The following is a 17157-nucleotide window of genomic DNA, read 5'->3' on the forward strand; positions in this document are numbered from 1 at the left end:
TGTAAAATTCCTTCCCAACCACTGAGGCACAGTGTTGCTGCCACTGCAAGAGTAAATTTAAATATTGAGGCAACTGCAGAGTTTAAAGACTGTCCTTTTGGAGCAGCTCTTAAGAAATGCTGCCAGCAGGATTGTAGTAATGCTGAGTGGGCCTTGGAAATTGTTTAATGAAATCGGCGTTCTTCTGCAGAGCCCTGGCTTTACAGCATCTGGACAACAGAGATGTTTGCTATTCCAGCTCCCTGAATCTCTGATTTCAGTATATTTAAGCAGTGGAACCAATTTTACATTTTCAGACTCAAGTTCTGGGTTTCTGGGGAGGTCTGAGAATTTCTCCACGTTCTCTTTGTGCCCAGCTTCCAGCATTTGCCAAAAAGGACTCTGCTAGAAAGCACCAGGTGGAGAGTGGTGCCATGGCACACAGAGAAGTGATGAAAGGTGAGATGGAGAATTGGCAGTTTCAGGACTAAGCTTGGACTCTACCACCAGCAATTGCCAGATGCCAAGGCAGCTTGGGGCAGAGGGAGGGAGCTGTATCCGATTTAATCTACACACCAAACAGGCATTAGTTAAGAAATGAGGAAATTAAAGTGCCTCTCTTAGATTTTCAGACTCCTTTCACTCCCAGCAATCAAGTCAGTTCTGTTCCCAGACAACCGGAACAACAATTTCTCTTTGTGAGTGAAATTTCCGTAATTACAAGACGTATCTTCCTTTAAAATATAAATCATCCAGCATCATCACATGCCACTATGCTGAAAACAGTCTAAACAGCATTCCAGGCACTGAGGAGCTACTCCTGATCTCTTGTTTCCTGGACATTCAGATGACAGATGAAAGTTAATGGTGTCCCTTCTGATAAAAGAAAAAACAAGTAAATTCACAGCAGTACATTCCTCTGTCTTTCCATAGCTTTTGTGGTGTGCCATTGGCAAAACAAAAAGGTCCCTGAGAAGTTCTTCACCATGGGCATGGCACAACAGAACATGGGGGAATGGCTTCCCACTGCCAGAGAGGAGGATTAGGTGGGATATTGGGAAGAAATACATCCCTGTGAGGGTGGCGAGGCCCTGGCACAGGTTGCCCAGAGAAGCTGTGGCTGCTCCATCCTGGGAAGTGTTCCAGGGCAGGTTGGATGGGGCTTGGAGTAACGTGGGAGAGTGGAAGCTGTCCCTGCTCATGGCAGGGGAGATCAGAATGAGATGGGCCTTCAGATCCCTTTTAACCTGAAGTGTTCTATGATTCTCTGAGTAACTTCACCATACCTGCAGAAGACTTACGTTGACATCAGCTGGTAGAGGCAGGAGAAAGGCTTCTAAATTTTGCTCAGACTAACAGAGGATTTGAGACCTGATTCATAATTCACAGACACAACAGTCTCAGCTTTGATTCTCTTCCTAAGTCATCTGTGTGTCCCATGAGACATTGGCAGAAATTCACACAGCCCATGCAGGCACTGCCTGTGGGTTGCTGAATATTCTCCAGCCCTTGACCTCCTGGGAGGGAGAAGAAGCCTTTGAAATTCCAATTTCTCTAACTGCCCACACAGAGTCCTAAGCAAGTACCCTCTGCCACACATGTAAGTCATATGAGGAGAGGCTGAGGGAGCGGTAAGGGCTCAGCCTGGAGAAAAGGAGGCTCAGGTGAACCTTTCTCACTTCTACAACTCCTGAACAAGAGAGGCAGCTGGTTGGGTCTCTGCTCCCAGGGAACTGGGACAGGAGTAGAGGGAACAGCTTCAGGCTGAGCCAGGGGAGGCTCAGGGTGGACATCAGCAGGAATTTCTCCATGGAAAGGGTGCTCAGGCCTTGCAAAGAGCTGCCCATGGCAGTGTGGAGTCCCCATCCCTGGAGGTGTCCAAGGAAAACTTGGACGTGGCACACAGTGTGCTCTGGGCTGGTGACAAAGAGGGCATCAGGCATAGGTTGGACTCAAAGGTACTGGAGACCATTTCCAAGAAGAACAAAAATTATTCTGTCATTCTCTGCAGTGTCTGATCCTTTTGGCACTGCATGCCCAATGGACACAACCTCACCCTGCACAACTCCTACTGGTGCAGCAGGAGATGGACTTTCACAGTGAAGCAACAAAAAACACAGGTTTAAGCAAACAAAACCACATTAACACATTTCAGACAGATATTCTGAAACAGTACAGCCTGCAGCAGAATCTCAGAGGCCTCACTTGATTGCTTTCAGCCTTTGAAACTTCAAATATTTGAAGTTCCAGAGGCCTTCCTGCACCTGTCAGAAAGAAAAGACCTTACAGGGTCATTGTCACAACATTGTAACTGATGCAAAGCAAATATTTCCTCTATAACCAAAGAATCGTTCCTGAAAAGTCACAGGGCTACATCTATTTAATTTTTTTTAAGTTTTCCAGAGCCTGCTGATCATTTTCAAGGTTTTCTCCACATTCCCTAGGGCACATTCTCCAGAAGATCTGCTGTTACATACTTTTGCATTTCCTGAAAGTGACCTGCAATGAGCAATTGATCAAAGGGCTGGGAAAACTTGAACTCCTGTGTGAAGCCAGGCAAAACACTTCTCTCCCACATCTGAAGCCATGAAGTGCTAAGTACGGTTCCCAGTGTCATACCCTGTCCCCTGGAAGTGTGCTGATGCCATTTAAAAGGGGTTGCCAATGAAAACAACTTTTAACAGTTTTGTAATTTCTGCCTTAGCATTCAAATCCTTGACCAGAAAAATCCCATGTTAAATACCAAAGCTGTCATTTTCATCCTGCATTTTAGAGTCTCTGAACAGTCACACCAGGGTGTCACTGTCACATTTTCTGAAATATCTTTTTGCTAGGATTTTCTCCTGAGAAGCTGAGAAGCCTCAGAAAAGACATGTAAACAGTAACTACCTGAAGGCTGTGGAATGGCGTCTGGAGATGGCTTATCCACAGGTGCATCTTTGATTGGTCTCATGTGAGTTGTTTTTACTTAATGACAAATCACAGCCAGCTGTGTTGGACTCTCTGAGTCTGTCATAAGATTTTATTATTGACTCTGTTCCTAGCCCTCTGATTAAATCCTTTCTTCTATTCTTTTAGTATAGCTTTTGTCTACCATTTTAATGTAATATAATATGAAAATATAATAAATCAGCCTTCTCAGAAATATGAGGTGAGATAAATCTCTTCCCTTGGTCTGGGACCCATAAACACATCCACAAAAGGGTTCAGTTTTAAACACTACAGAAAAAGTCCCTGGTGCTCAGCTATAACTTTTACATCGGACCTTCAGCACAGGGACCGTGCCAGCCTGACCTGCCCTCGTTCCTCTGGGTCTGTGCACAAAACACGGCGTGGCAGAGAACGGCAGCAGGGGCCTGTGTGTCCCAGGGCCCCGGATTTGTTCTGCTTCAGCTCCACAAAGACGCAGGCAAAATGAAGAAGCCAAACTGTTTATTAATAGAAGGCGACGCAAAGGGATGAGCTGGGAGGGGGAAAAGGGGAAGGGCAAGATCTGAGGACTAGAGGGAAAGAGCCGTGAACAGGGAGGGAGAATGGAGGGAAAAAGAAGGGATGGGCAGAGTCTGAGGGCTGGAGGGAGGGAGCTATCTATAAGCAGGGAGAGGGCTGAAGACATGCAAGTAGCTCAGCTGTGCCAATCATCAGCTGTGCCTGGAGCTCCAGCTGGTCTCTTCTGGTCTCAAGGCAGTCTCATCTTCCATGGCATTTGCAGGTCTTCAACAAACACTGGTTCTTCTGTGCCAGTTCTGTAACTCTCCAACTGAATATCTGTTTAACAACTATGTTTTTCTGGGAAGGGCTGTCATCTTTCTTCAGGGCTTGAAGGGCTGGAAGGGAGAGGGAGAGGAACAGAGCCACAGTCAGAGCCTGTATCAGTGGGAATCCTAGGAGACCTTCCTGCCAGGGCCATCCCACCCAGCTCTGGCCATGGCCACAAGAGAGGGGGTGTCAACTGGATCAGCTGGCCACGAATCTGCCCCCCCGCTCCTTGGCCATCCCTCGGTTACAAGGCCCTCTGCCCAATGACCCCAGGGACTAAACTGTTTATTAATAGCAGGCGAAGCAAATGGATGAACTGCAATGGACAAGCGGGGAGGGTCGACACGGTGTGAAAGCTGGAGGGAGGGAGCTATCTACAGGCAGGGAGTTGGCTGAAGCCAGACCAGTGTCCCACAGGCTCCGCTGTACCAATTATCAGCTGTGCGTGGGGTTCCAGTGGCAGTGGAGATGGTGTCCTCTTCAGCATCTCCTGGTGCTATTCTTAGGACGCTGATTCACTGGATCCTGAAGATGAACTTAATTCTTCAACTCTACTTGTAAACTGCGCTTGAATATTCCTGCTACAGTGGGATGTACAGCCTTTCTTCCGGGTGTGAATGGCTGGAACAGAGAGGAAGAGAGCCACAGTGAGGGCGCACATCTGCGGGAATCCTAGGAGACCCTCCTGCCAAGAGTGTCCCACTCAGCTCTTGCATCGGCCAGAAGAGAGGAAGGGCCAACAGGAACTCCCCACAAGGGCTACACACGAAGCCCCCAGCCCATGTCCCTGAAATCTCTGTGTGGCCTGCTCACACCACGCCCATGTCCCCGAAATCTCTGTGTGGCCTGCTCACACCACGCCACATCCACACAGGGAGCGAAGCTCAGCGCAGCCAGGGCAGGGCTTGCAGCTCTCCCCAGGAGTCACCACTGTCAGCCCACTGCCCTCACTCACCCTCATTGAGGACCTCGAGCACTTCCTTCTGTCCCCTCATGGATACCCTGGCAGACCCTGTGAAGGCAGAGCCTGTCATGGCGGCAGCGGCACAGCCAGAGGGCGGCAGCAGCGCCCGGGCCAGGCGGGGCTCCACGGCGCCGGGTCCGGATGGCGCTGCTGCCGCTCTCAGACCGCCCTGCCAGCTGAGAAATGCTCCTTGGGCCTCGGCCTTGGCCAACAGCCCCTGGGCTCAGCTCCTCTGCAGCTCAGCACAAACACTGTCTGCTCCAGGCACTGCTGCTGCGGTCAAAGAGTGGCAGGGGGGCCTCCGCTAGCTTTGGGGCAGAAGTGCTGGATATCATGAGATGTTTTTTCTGGAGCATCTTCTTCAACAGAGAGAGGGACATGCTGACCACCTGTCCATCTGCATCACCCAGCAGCTCCAGAAGTCTTCGAGACACGCTGCGTATAGGTCTGGCCTGTGTGGAACACAAGGCTGAGCTGGGAGGCCATGGACGGCTGCACCGCCAACAGCGCCCGGGCACTGCGACCCCAGCCTGCTGCTGCAGGGCCCACAGGCCAAAGGCCTGACTCAAAGCACTGGGGCAGGTGAGGCAGGAGAGCTGGGAGCAGCTGCCTCAGCTGCTGAAGCCCTGCCAGCCCATGGGGCTGCTTTCCCCAGCGCAGCTTCAGCCGCTGCCCCTTCTCACCATCGAGGGATCCTTGCTGAGCACCACGAGGCCTCTGAGCGCCAGGCGACGCCTCTCCCTGCACTTGCTGTGCAGGCAACTTGACATGATCTTCAGGACAGTGTGAGCACATTTACTCAAGTCCAGGCACTCGAGGACCTGAAAGGCACAGGCAGTGATGGGGGACCCGGCCAGCAGCAGCCCGGAACCGCACCGGGCTGGGCCCAGGCAGCAGCACAGGGCATGGGCACCGTCCCAGGCAGCTGTGGCTACAAGAGGGCAGAGAGCTGGGAGGCAGCTCAGCGAGGCAGTGCTGGCCACCAGGCTCACCTCCACAAGGAATGCCAGGAAGGGCAGATCCCACCTTGGCTTTTCACAGCTGAGCACGAGGAGAAGGCGGTATGCGACATGGGAACACATGGAGGTCAAGACATGGCGCATCTCCCTGGAAGGGGGAAAAAGGCACCAAGACCCTGAGGTGGGGGGACCAAACCTCTGCCAGGACTGACTCACGGAGGTCTGGTCTTTCCCCAGCATCCCTGGAGGGGATGTGAGCGCTGTGGGAGGTGGCCCCTTCGGGGCACCCTCCTCTCCCAGCCTTTTCCAGTCTCCTTGGCCGTCCCTCGGCGTCAAGGCCCTCTGGCCCCTGACCACAGGGACTGTGTGGGGCACCCGGGCACAGGGCAGAAATGCTGAGGGCAGTGTGGAGGAGAAGGGGGTCTCACCTGGCCAGCAGACCCATGGCATAGTGCTGGGTGTGAGCAGTCAGCAGCGTGTCCCAGCCACACTTACGCTCCATATCCATCACCTCCTGGTCACACTGCAGTCGGTAGAGCAGAGCCTTCATGGCCTGCACTGCAAACCTGTGTGCAGAGCAAAGCCCAGGTCACACTGGGAGCACTGGCACTGGCCACAAGGGCATGGGAAGGACAGGAGGACTGGGACCTGTTGGGCCTGCAGGGAAGGCGATTTTCCTCCTGGCATGCTCTCCAGAAGTTTTCAACTTCCTCTGGTGGCATCTGCTGGGTGGTGATGACAACGTGGAAGAGCAGAGCCGTAAACAGAGGGTAGAAAGAATGAATCCTTGTCTCATGGTACAGAGGCACCTGGACAATCACCCAGATCACCAGAGTTGCCTGCAAGAGAAGCAGCCCAAAACGGAGCTCAGTGCCGAGGTGTCCTTGGGGCAGGGCCCAGGGGCAGATGCAGGGGGAGCAGTGGGCCTGGTGGCCGCTGAGCCTGGCCCTAGCCCAGGTTTCAGCCCAGTGACTGAGGCAGGGAGAGGATGGAGAGCTGCTGGAGAGGCAGCCGGGTGGCAAGCAAAGGCTAGTTCCAGAAACTCACAGCCAGGGCAAAGACATCTGTGTCATCCCCATCGGAGGTGGATGCGCTGTGCACAGGCCAATCCTCCATCACACACAGCAGTGTTGGCAGCACTTTCTCCACTGCTGGTCCCACTGATCCTATGGTTTTCCACATCATCTCAGCAGCTCTGTGGGATCAGGGCTCTGTGTCAGGGGTCTCAGTCACAGTACCATGTTCTGTGCAGCTGTGGGGGCACAGGTGACAGAGCCCCGGTGCCCTGAGGGGCAGGGAGGGAGCATTGGCAGCAGGCTGGGCAAAGAGAGGGGCCCGAGGGTCCTGGAGCTCTCTGCCTGTCTGGCAGAGCCCATTGGACGGGCTGTGATGGGCCACGGGCCCTAAAGGCTGGTGAGCCCTGAGCTCTCAAGGCACGTGGGCCCCGTACCTGTCACACGTTGGGGCACAGCGCAGGAGGGTCAGCACCACGTCTGCAGGGTGTTCCTCAGCCAGCCTCACAATGTCACTTTGCAGCCTGGCATCCACAGTGACGTGGGACACCAGCCTCTGGTGGATGTTCCTTACAATGGCTGGCACCTGGAGGAGGTATGGGAGAGACTTGGAGCGCTGTCCAGCGGGTGCAATTCCCCAGCTTCCCCCAAGAAGTGCTTCCCTTCCCTCCACACTGTGCTGGCCTCAGAGGCTGAGGGGCCCCAGTGACAATCGCTTGAGGGGACACACGCTCCTGGGAGGCCTCCAGGCCTGATCCCAGGCTGCTTACCTGCTGCTGAGAAGGAACAGCACTCTCCTCAAAAAATTCCATAGGGGCAGCATGAATAACAGTGGGGGCGGGTGCGGTGCCAGTATTTGTCATGCCCTCACTCTCTTCAATGTCACTGTTTGTGATGACTGCATCCTCAGTCATTGTTGTGAGAAGAGCCGTTGCCCAGATTTCAGTCTCTGAGGTGTCCAAGTCTTGTGAGAGCTCAGCTGAATCCAGGCTGTCATCAGGCTCTGCATGGAGCTTGGTCAGCCCCGATTCAGGCTCGGCGGGGTCCTCAGCTGCAGTGGTCCCGGTCTTTCTATGCTGAATGCGCAGAAACTTCCGGAACATCTGCCGGAGAACAAAGGCCAGGGAATCCAGGGATGATCCGTGGCATGCTCCAAGCGTAGTGCTCGGCTGAGCAGGGACAGCAGGCCCAGCCCATGGCTGGGATGGCTGCAGGTACCTTCAGGGTTCTGCGGAAGCGGCTACGGCCAGGTTTCTGCACTTGTGTCTGGTCCAGGGATGCATCTGGCAAAGAGCGAGCACAGCCAGAGCTGAGGGGCTGCGGGAGAGGCCGGAGAACACAGCCCAGCCCTGCGCTCCCCAGGCAGGGACAGCCCCGGGATGCCCCAGGGGATGGAGCACGGCCACTGCGGGGTGTCTGCCTGGGCCCTCTTCCGTCCTGTCCATAGACATGTCCCCAGGGGATGGGATGGGATGGCATGGGATGGGATGGGATGGGATGGGGTGGGATGGGATGGGATGGGATGGGCCCACACTGGCTGCCAGCAATCAGCCCTGTGGCCCAGCTCTGCCACTCACCATCCTGCAGTGTCTGGATCCGCTCCGGCTCTTCAGGCTGTTGTGCTGGGGTAGCTGCAGGGCCTTTTTTATTTTTCCCCCTGAACACCTTCAACAGGCCAGGAAATCTGCCAGCCATTGCAGCATCCAGCCTTGAAGGCACCTTCAAGAGAGTATCCTCAGGATATTGCCAGGTCAGCAATTGCAGTTGTGCCTTGAAGGCACCTTAGACAGAGAAGCCTCAGGAAAGGTGTAGGACAGCAAGTCCTGCACTCTGGTCCTGAGGGCTCCTGCCACAACGACAGAGATTCTTCGAAATGATTCAGGTCACCAAATGCCACAGTCTGGCCACGAGGCCAGCTGCAGGAACAACGCCACAGAAAAGCTCCGGGTGGGACACGAACGAGTGCGCAATGATTCAGGTCAGAAAGTGCCACAGACTGGCTGCGAGGCCACATGCAGGAACAACGCCACAGAAAAGCTCCGGGTCGGACACGAACGAGTGCGCTGTGCAGGGGCTCCTCACAGCACTGCTCTGTCCCGTCCTGTCCCGGCGCCTGCTCCGAGCGCTGTGCCGTGCTCTTGTCGCTGCCAGCTCCTATGTCAGCACGTGTCACAAAGGACACATTCCTCCATTCCATGCCACGGTGACGGTGCTGCAGCGTGTCACAAAGGGCCCTTGCACACACTGCCACCTGCCCTGGGGCCGCCCCCAGCCCACCCAAAGTGGCCCCGGTTGGAAGGAATCCCTGACCCCAAGTGTCTAAGGCAGCCCGAGAGGATCTTTAGGAAGGGCTCAGCCCATCAGCAAACACTGCCCTGCTTTGTGGTCTCAGGGCAATTAAGAATCCTCAGTTCACAAAAGTTTTACTTTCCCATTGCTCAACTCAAGTAGTTCCAAAATTTGCAAACATCTCAAATGAACAGCGATGGCCGGAGAATGTGAATGGTTTGGAAGTTTCTCCCATCTCTGGCAGAAGCAACTCATTTGCCTTAACATCATCCACTGAGAGTCACTTTACAAAACATAACACGATACAGAGGCAAATACAAGGCCATTCTTTGGTTTGCAAGTGGTTTCCGATGAATGGATTATAATATTCTAATTCTTTTGAGGAATAAAAGCTCCCAAGAAATGCAAGTCCATTCCCTATTACAAAAATAACCAAAACAAATGAGTAGATGGCAAAAGGGCCAATCTTGCCCAGTGCATATAACTAAGTTGCCAATAAATTACAGTTCTCCCTTCTTGTTCCCTGCAGGAGGATCACGACCACGAACACAAATAGTCACAGCTATTCTTTTTGCCCTCCATAACCAAAGCTGGGCCAAAGCACACATGCTGCCTCCAAAGTGACTCCAATTCCAGCCTGCAGAGCACAAGCCGGCTGGCTCTGCCACCAGCACACCCCAAACACCGGCGGAGGAAGAAGCAGCAGGGGGTGTTTTGCGACCATGGCCAAGAGAGACTGGGAGGGTGCCCTCCCTCTGCTCTCACCTGGTTGGCTTTCTGCCTGGGGCTGAGCCTGGGGCTGCCATTCCTCACTTGTGGGGACCAGAGCCACAGCCGGGATCCCGGCACTGCCTTACAATGCTCTGGGCACTGGCTGTTGCAGTGACGGAGGCTGTGACAAACCTTTGGGTCCCCTGACCTTCAGGGCAAACGTGGTGCAAAATAGGAGAGAAGGAGAGAGAACAACAAGGAAGTGCCCAACAGGAAGTTACTTATTCAGAAATAAAAATAAGGACTGTGCCCAAGAACACAGTACAGTACAAGATCCAAAGACCAGAAACAAGGGAGAGGTAACAATAGATAGTCTTGGAGGTGGAACTGTTCTAGAAACAATACCCTATTCGAAGCATATGTAACCAATAGGGGTGCAGAACTTGGACTAGTTATCATAACTGCTCCAAAGGCTCTTGAGAGGAGATCTCAGGCTTGCCCTGATTTAGATGAATGTTTCCCAGAGCCTGAAGATCAGGCTTGGTTTGTTAGGTGTGAAGCCCAGCTGACTCTGTGTCTTAGTTGGGTTGACTCCCACATCTTCCTCTCTCCTTTTAAAGCTAGAAATGAAAGTGAGGGAATCTTGTAGATCTCCATAGACCCTGCATTTTTTGCAGTGTTAGGAGAAAAAATGTAACTTTGTGGTCTCATTTTTCAATGGGACACTTCTGAAAAAGATCCGTTGTGAATCACACAGTGGGTTTTTCTTCCTTAGAGGTCTCTAAAACCAATTTTTACAACCATGGAGATGACAGCTGAAATCATAATTAGTGCCAGAACAAGATTGCTAACTATGGCAGGCCAACATTTTTTAATTATTTATTTATTTACCTGTGAAAAGGGTTGATTTGGCCTTGCAAAATTCAGAAGACTTGCAAATTGCATCATTAAATAATTCATGTGCTTGTTCGATTCATTACCCAGGCAACAAATTGTTACAAGGAAAATCAATGTTTCGAGAAAAACCCATGCTCAGTGAAGTGCCTTTAAGTGCTATAACTCTCTTCACTGATGGAGCAGGGAAACACACAAATCCGTAATAGTATGGCAAAATCAAACAACCAAAGCCTAGGAGTCAGATGTTCAAACAATAGAGGGCTCTCCTCAGATTGTTGACCTGGCAGCAGCAGTCAGGGCATTTCAGCTCTTTTCAGAACTTTGTAATTTAATTAGAGATTCATCTTAGGTCGCTAGTATTGTTAAAAGAATAGTTTTAAAGGCTGTTACAAATGATATAGTTGGCTTTCATGTCTTTATACAATTTTGCAACTCAGAACTTGCCCATATTTTGTCTCTCATATCAGGGCTCATCCCGGCTTCCAGGAGTTATGGCAGAAGGAAATGCAAGAGCAGACAAACTGACAATGGTTATTTCAAACCCTTTGCCAAACATTTTGAACAAGCAAAACTGAGTTGTGCCTTTTTCCATCAAAATGCACAAGCACTTGTGCCAATGTTTCGCACAAGCACGATCAGCACAGGTCAAAACCGCACCTTTTGGCACCTGCAAAGGCACATGAGAGGCACGGATGTCAGAATTTTCAGTCCTCCCATTCACCTTCCAAATTCTCATGGAATAACGGCATTCCGGGCAACAGGAAATTCAAATCCTCCAGTTCCCCTCCAACATTTCCCCCAAAACGATGGAATAATGGTATTCCGGGCTTTGGGAATTTTGAATGCTACAGCTCCCCTCCCAAATTCTCATGGAATAACAGGATTCCGGGCATTGGGGATTTCAAATTCTCCAGCCCCCCTCCCAAACTCTCATGCAATAACGGCATTCCAGGTGTTGGGAAATTTGAATCCTTCCATTCCTCTTCCAAATTCCCAAGCAATAACGGCATTCCAGGCATGGGGAATTTAGAATCCTCCAGCTGCCCTCCCAAATTCCCAAGGAAAAAGGGCATTCTGGGTGTCAGGAATTTAGAATGCTCCAGTTCCCTTCCCAAATTCCCACCAAAACTATGGAATAATTGCAGTCTGGGCATCGTGAATTTCGAATGCTTCCACTCCCTTCCCAAATTCCCAACGAATTCCCATGGAATCCTGGAATACTGGCACTCAGGACGTTGGGAATTTTGAATCCTGCAGTTCCCCTCTGTTGTGGTGTGGTGTTTGTTTTATTAGTGGGTTTATGATTTGATTTGTAAGTTGGTAGTTTCTTTATGCTGTTTCCTTTTTATTCCTGCCTTTTCCCAGAATTTTCGTCACTTTTCTTGTTGTTAGTTGCTAGTTTCTATTTCTCCAAACTCTATCAGTACACTGAAACTGTTCTCCTCCCCTGGGATTTTTTATTGGTTCATACATTGTGGCTCCCGCTTTGTTTTTTACTCCCAATTCTCCTGATTTGTTAAAGATTGTGTCCTCCCCTGAGACCTGCCCCCAAATATAAGCTCCTTTTTCCCCCTGGATCGGGGTCCAGGGAGGCAGATGAAGGGGAATCTTGTTTAATCTGTGATCCCTTGGACGAGGACACGAGGCTTGACTCCATTTTCATCAGAAGGCTGATTTATTATGTTATATATTATACTAAAATACTACATTACAACTATACTAAAAAATAGAGGGCTCTCCTCAGATTGTTGACCTGGCAGCAGCAGTCAGGGCATTTCAGCTCTTTTCAGAACTTTTTAATTTAATTACAGATTCATCTTATGTCGCTAGTATTGTTAAAAGAATTGTTTTAAAGTATGTTACAAATTATATAGTTGCCTTTAATGTCTTTATACAATTCTGCAACTCAGAACTTGCCCATATTTTGTCTCTCATATCAGGGCTCATCCCTGGCTTCCAGGAGTCATGGCAGAAGGAAATGCAAGAGCAGACAAACTGACAATGGTTATTTCAAACACTTTGCCAAACATTTTGAACAAGCAAAACTGAGTTGTGCCTTTTTCCATCAAAATGGCACCTTTTGGCACCTGCAAAGGCACATGAGAGGCACGGATGTCAGAATTTTCAGTCCTCCCATTCACCTTCCAAATTCTCATGGAATAACGGCATTCCGGGCAACAGGAAATTCAAATCCTCCAGTTCCCCTCCAACATTTCCCCCAAAACGATGGAATAATGGTATTCCGGGCTTTGGGAATTTTGAATGCTACAGCTCCCCTCCCAAATTCTCATGGAATAACAGGATTCCGGGCATTGGGGATTTCAAATTCTCCAGCCCCCCTCCCAAACTCTCATGCAATAACGGCATTCCAGGTGTTGGGAATTTTCAATCCTTCCATTCCTCTTCCAAATTCCCAAGCAATAACGGCATTCCAGGCATGGGGAATTTAGAATCCTCCAGCTGCCCTCCCAAATTCCCAAGGAAAAAGGGCATTCTGGGTGTCAGGAATTTAGAATGCTCCAGTTCCCTTCCCAAATTCCCACCAAAACTATGGAATAATTGCAGTCAGGGCATCGTGAATTTCGAATGCTTCCACTCCCTTCCCAAGTTCCCAACGAATTCCCATGGAATACTGGCAATCCAGACACTGGGAATTTTGAATCCTGCAGTTCCCCTCTGTTGTGGTGTGGTGTTTGTTTTATTAGTAGGTTTATCATTTGATATGAAAGTTGGTAGTTTCTTTATGCTGTTTCCATTTTGTTCCCGCCTTTTCCCAGAATTTTCGTCACTTTTCTTGTTGTTAGTTGCTAGTTTCTATTTCTCCAAACTCTATCAGTACACTGAAACTGTTCTCCTCCCCTGGGATTTTTTATTGGTTTATACATTGTGGTTCCCGCCTTGTTTTTTACTCCCAATTCTCCTGATTTGTTAAAGATTGCACCCTCCCCTGAGACCTGCCCCCAAATATAAGCTCCTTTTTCCCCCTGGATCGGGGTCCAGGGAGGCAGAAGAAGGGGAAGTTTACCATCAAATAAAGTTACCCTGGTGATAGTAAAAGATTTTAAAATCATAGAAAATTCGGGGATTTAGAAAGAAAGCTACGCTTTGTAGGCCCATGGAAAATGTTAAAAGTAGGACCTGGAAAACATTAGGCCTTGTGTTAGCCAGATCATGTGAAATTGCACCTGAATAAGCAGTATATGATAAATGATAGAATTGTTAGATGTGATGATTGTTTAGATATAATTATTGTTTAATGGTAAGAAGAATCATGAGAAACTATGTTCAAGGGTTTGGGGGGGATCACGAGAAACCTATGCTTGGATGAAATCAATAGCACAATGTAAGTTTAATAATTAATATGGAAGTTATATAACGATAGAATATAAAAACATGTCCCATGGCGGAGTCAGATTTGGGGTCTGTACCCCTGACACCCAGAGCTCTTCAATCAAAGCACCTGCATATCATCATTCTGTGATTATGTGTTCCTGAACGCTAACACTGGGACCGAATGCTGCTCTGCGTTTCATGATGCGCCGACACTGGCACTTGGGATTCAACGGAGCTCGAGGTGGGATCTTCCACCCCCGTTCCTGTCATCAGCTAGCCGGGAGGAGGAGCGGCAGTTGGCTTCCAACGTGAGGCAAGATAAAGATCATTTACGAGCTCCGTTTGTGACTCTAAGAAGAGCTCAGCGGTGAATTTTAAGGCTCTGGGACTTTCCCTCCCTTCCCGGTCACCCAGAGGCGGGAAAGAAAGTTCTTCAGAAGGCCCGAGTCCAGGAATCAGGTCAGGGCTTTGCGCAGACAGCAGAAGAAAAGCTGCTGGGCTCCTGCAGCAAGGCAAGGTGCCTGTCCTGGGTCAAGTACACCAGGGGCTGATAGTGACCGCGCCCACAGCCTGGGGAGCAGGTTTTGGAGCACTGGGAACACCCAAGTCCCTGGAGGTGGTGAGCCGAGAGAGAGAAAGTCCCCAGTCTGTCAGCAATCAGAACATTATTCTCAGCGCAACCCTGGTGAGATGTGGAACTGTCGTGGTGGTCAACCAGCATCACCAGCCCAGCAGAAGAGGGCTGGCTTGGCGGATCTCCAGCGTCCCTCGCCTCCAAGAAAAATTGGCCAGAGGCCTGCAGCAGAGGTGGAGATAGCCAAAACAGGGCTTTATTTTTCTTTTCTATCCCTGGCGGGTGGAATTTTCCCCAAGGGCCCGTGGCCAGGCCTGTGGGGATTTTTATCTCTGGCATGCTTCCCTCTCCCCGTCGGCAGAGGGTCCTGTCTTGTCCTTGTGGGAAGCGGGACAAAAGATTTTCACAGAGCAGGAGGAGAACAGTTTCAGTGTACTGATAGAGTTTGGAGAAATAGAAACTAGCAACTAACAACAAGAAAAGTGACGAAAATTCTGGGAAAAGGCGGGAACAAAATGGAAACAGCATAAAGAAACTACCAACTTAGAAATCAAACAAAAAACACACTACAACATCTCCAGGTTTTCTATTACAAAAAGAAGGGCATTGAAGTTTAACTAAAATAACAAAGGGTATTAGTGTAATAAATCATAAACTTTTATAGATACAAAATAAAACAAATTTGAAAATTTAAAAAACCCTCAATTTTAATATGCTTAATTTAGCTTATACTTGTCTTGTTTTTTACTGATTATATTTTCTATCTATAATTTTATTAATTTCCTCAATTAACTGCGAAATAATATCTTGACTTTGAATAATTAATTTATAAACATTGGCCTTAAAAGATAGACAAAAATTATTCTTAAATTGTCAAGCGAGAACCTAAAAGTAACAAGCTCAAAAAGGATTTAACATTTCATAAAAGAGCTTAACATTGAATCAAAGGATATTTCATATAAAGGGTGTTCCATAGAAGGATGTTTCATAGTCTCCAGGAGTTAAAGGTATAAAACAAACAAATTTAGTTCATGTTAATCAAATATAAATTTTCTTTTAATTTTAACTCAAACTTATGATTTAAAACTCGGAGGTATAGTATTAAATTGATTAAAAACCAACTGGCTCCTGGTTACTATTCTTTTGACAATTTAACTTTTCTTCTATTAATACAACTACAAATGATTTCATAATACAAAGCAAAGCAATGAGATGTTCTTCACATAAGTTTGGCTGATCTTCCTTGGCTGATTTTCTGGACAATTATTAAAAACTTCAGTTATCTTGTTCTTCTCTTGGAAAACTCAAGTTTGAAGGGGTTTTTTTCTCTTCAAGGAAATTCAGTTCAGTAAATGGTCATGATCGAATGTAGCATAGTCGACTTTGGTGTAGTTACAATATTCTTTCTGTAATATACAACTCAACAACGGGGTTAATTTTCAAAATTACTTCAAATATAACAAAGAGTGATTTAAAAAAGCAATACAAAGACATACGTTTGAAATAAAAAGGGCTAATTAATCAAGAATTAAAATCAAAGCTAATAAAGCATTTGGTATTTTTGGTTTTGGGGTTAAAAAACACATAGTTCTTCAAAATTGAAAACCTGAATAATAATTAATCTTTTTATACATTTAATTGAATTAATAATCTTTATTTTTGAACTTTGGTGTAGTTACAATATTTTTTCTATAATATACTACTCAACAACAGGCTTAATTTTCAAAATTACTTCAAATATAACAAAGAGTGATTTAAAAAAGCAATACAAAGACATACGTTTGAAATAAAAAGGGCTAATTAATCAAGAATTAAAATCAAAGCTAATAAAGCATTTGGTATTTTTGGTTTTGGGGTTAAAAATCATGATCGAATGTAGCATAGTCGACTTTGGTGTAGTTACAATATTCTTTCTGTAATATACAACTCAACAACGGGGTTAATTTTCAAAATTACTTCAAATATAACAAAGAGTGATTTTAAAAAACAATACAAAGACATACATTTGAAATAAAAAGGGCAAATTAATCAATAATTAAAATCAAAGCTAATAAAGCATTTGGTATTTTTGGATTTGGGGTTAAAAACCACATAGTTCTTCAAAATTGAAAACCTGAATAATAATTAATCTTTTTATACATTTAATTGAATTAATAATCTTTATTTTTGTAAAAATACACTGTTTAAAAATTTCAAAAAGGTATTTTGCATTCTCAAATCAAATCAACAACTCTTCAAATTAACAAATCAAATATTATCATTAAAAATTAGTTGTTACAAAACTTATATTTAATTTAAATTAAAAACCTTAAGTTCACCCTTTAATATCATCACTGTGATTATGGCCTTTTGCAGGCCCCTTTCCAAATATGCAATACCCAGAGTTTAAAGGATAATTCTATAATTTAATTTTTTTAAACTTAATTTGTGCTTTTGCCAATTTAGAGTAATATATTATTAAAAGGAACATTTTTTAAGGTTTGACTAGGAAACTGGACAGGGAAACTCCAGCAGCCCTTCTTACAGTTAAAAATTAAAACATTTTAATTAATAAAAACATATAAAAATTGTTAAAAAACAACAAAACATGTTCCAAATTGTTCCTTTTGTTCTCTCTTTTTATTTCTTGCAATTGCTAAAATTCACAAATCGGTAGTTTAAAAAATTTCTACAAGGGTT

Source organism: Passer montanus, unplaced genomic scaffold, assembly GCF_014805655.1.
Source record: "Passer montanus isolate IOZ18808 unplaced genomic scaffold, ASM1480565v1 scaffold165, whole genome shotgun sequence".
Lineage (NCBI taxonomy): Eukaryota > Metazoa > Chordata > Aves > Passeriformes > Passeridae > Passer > Passer montanus.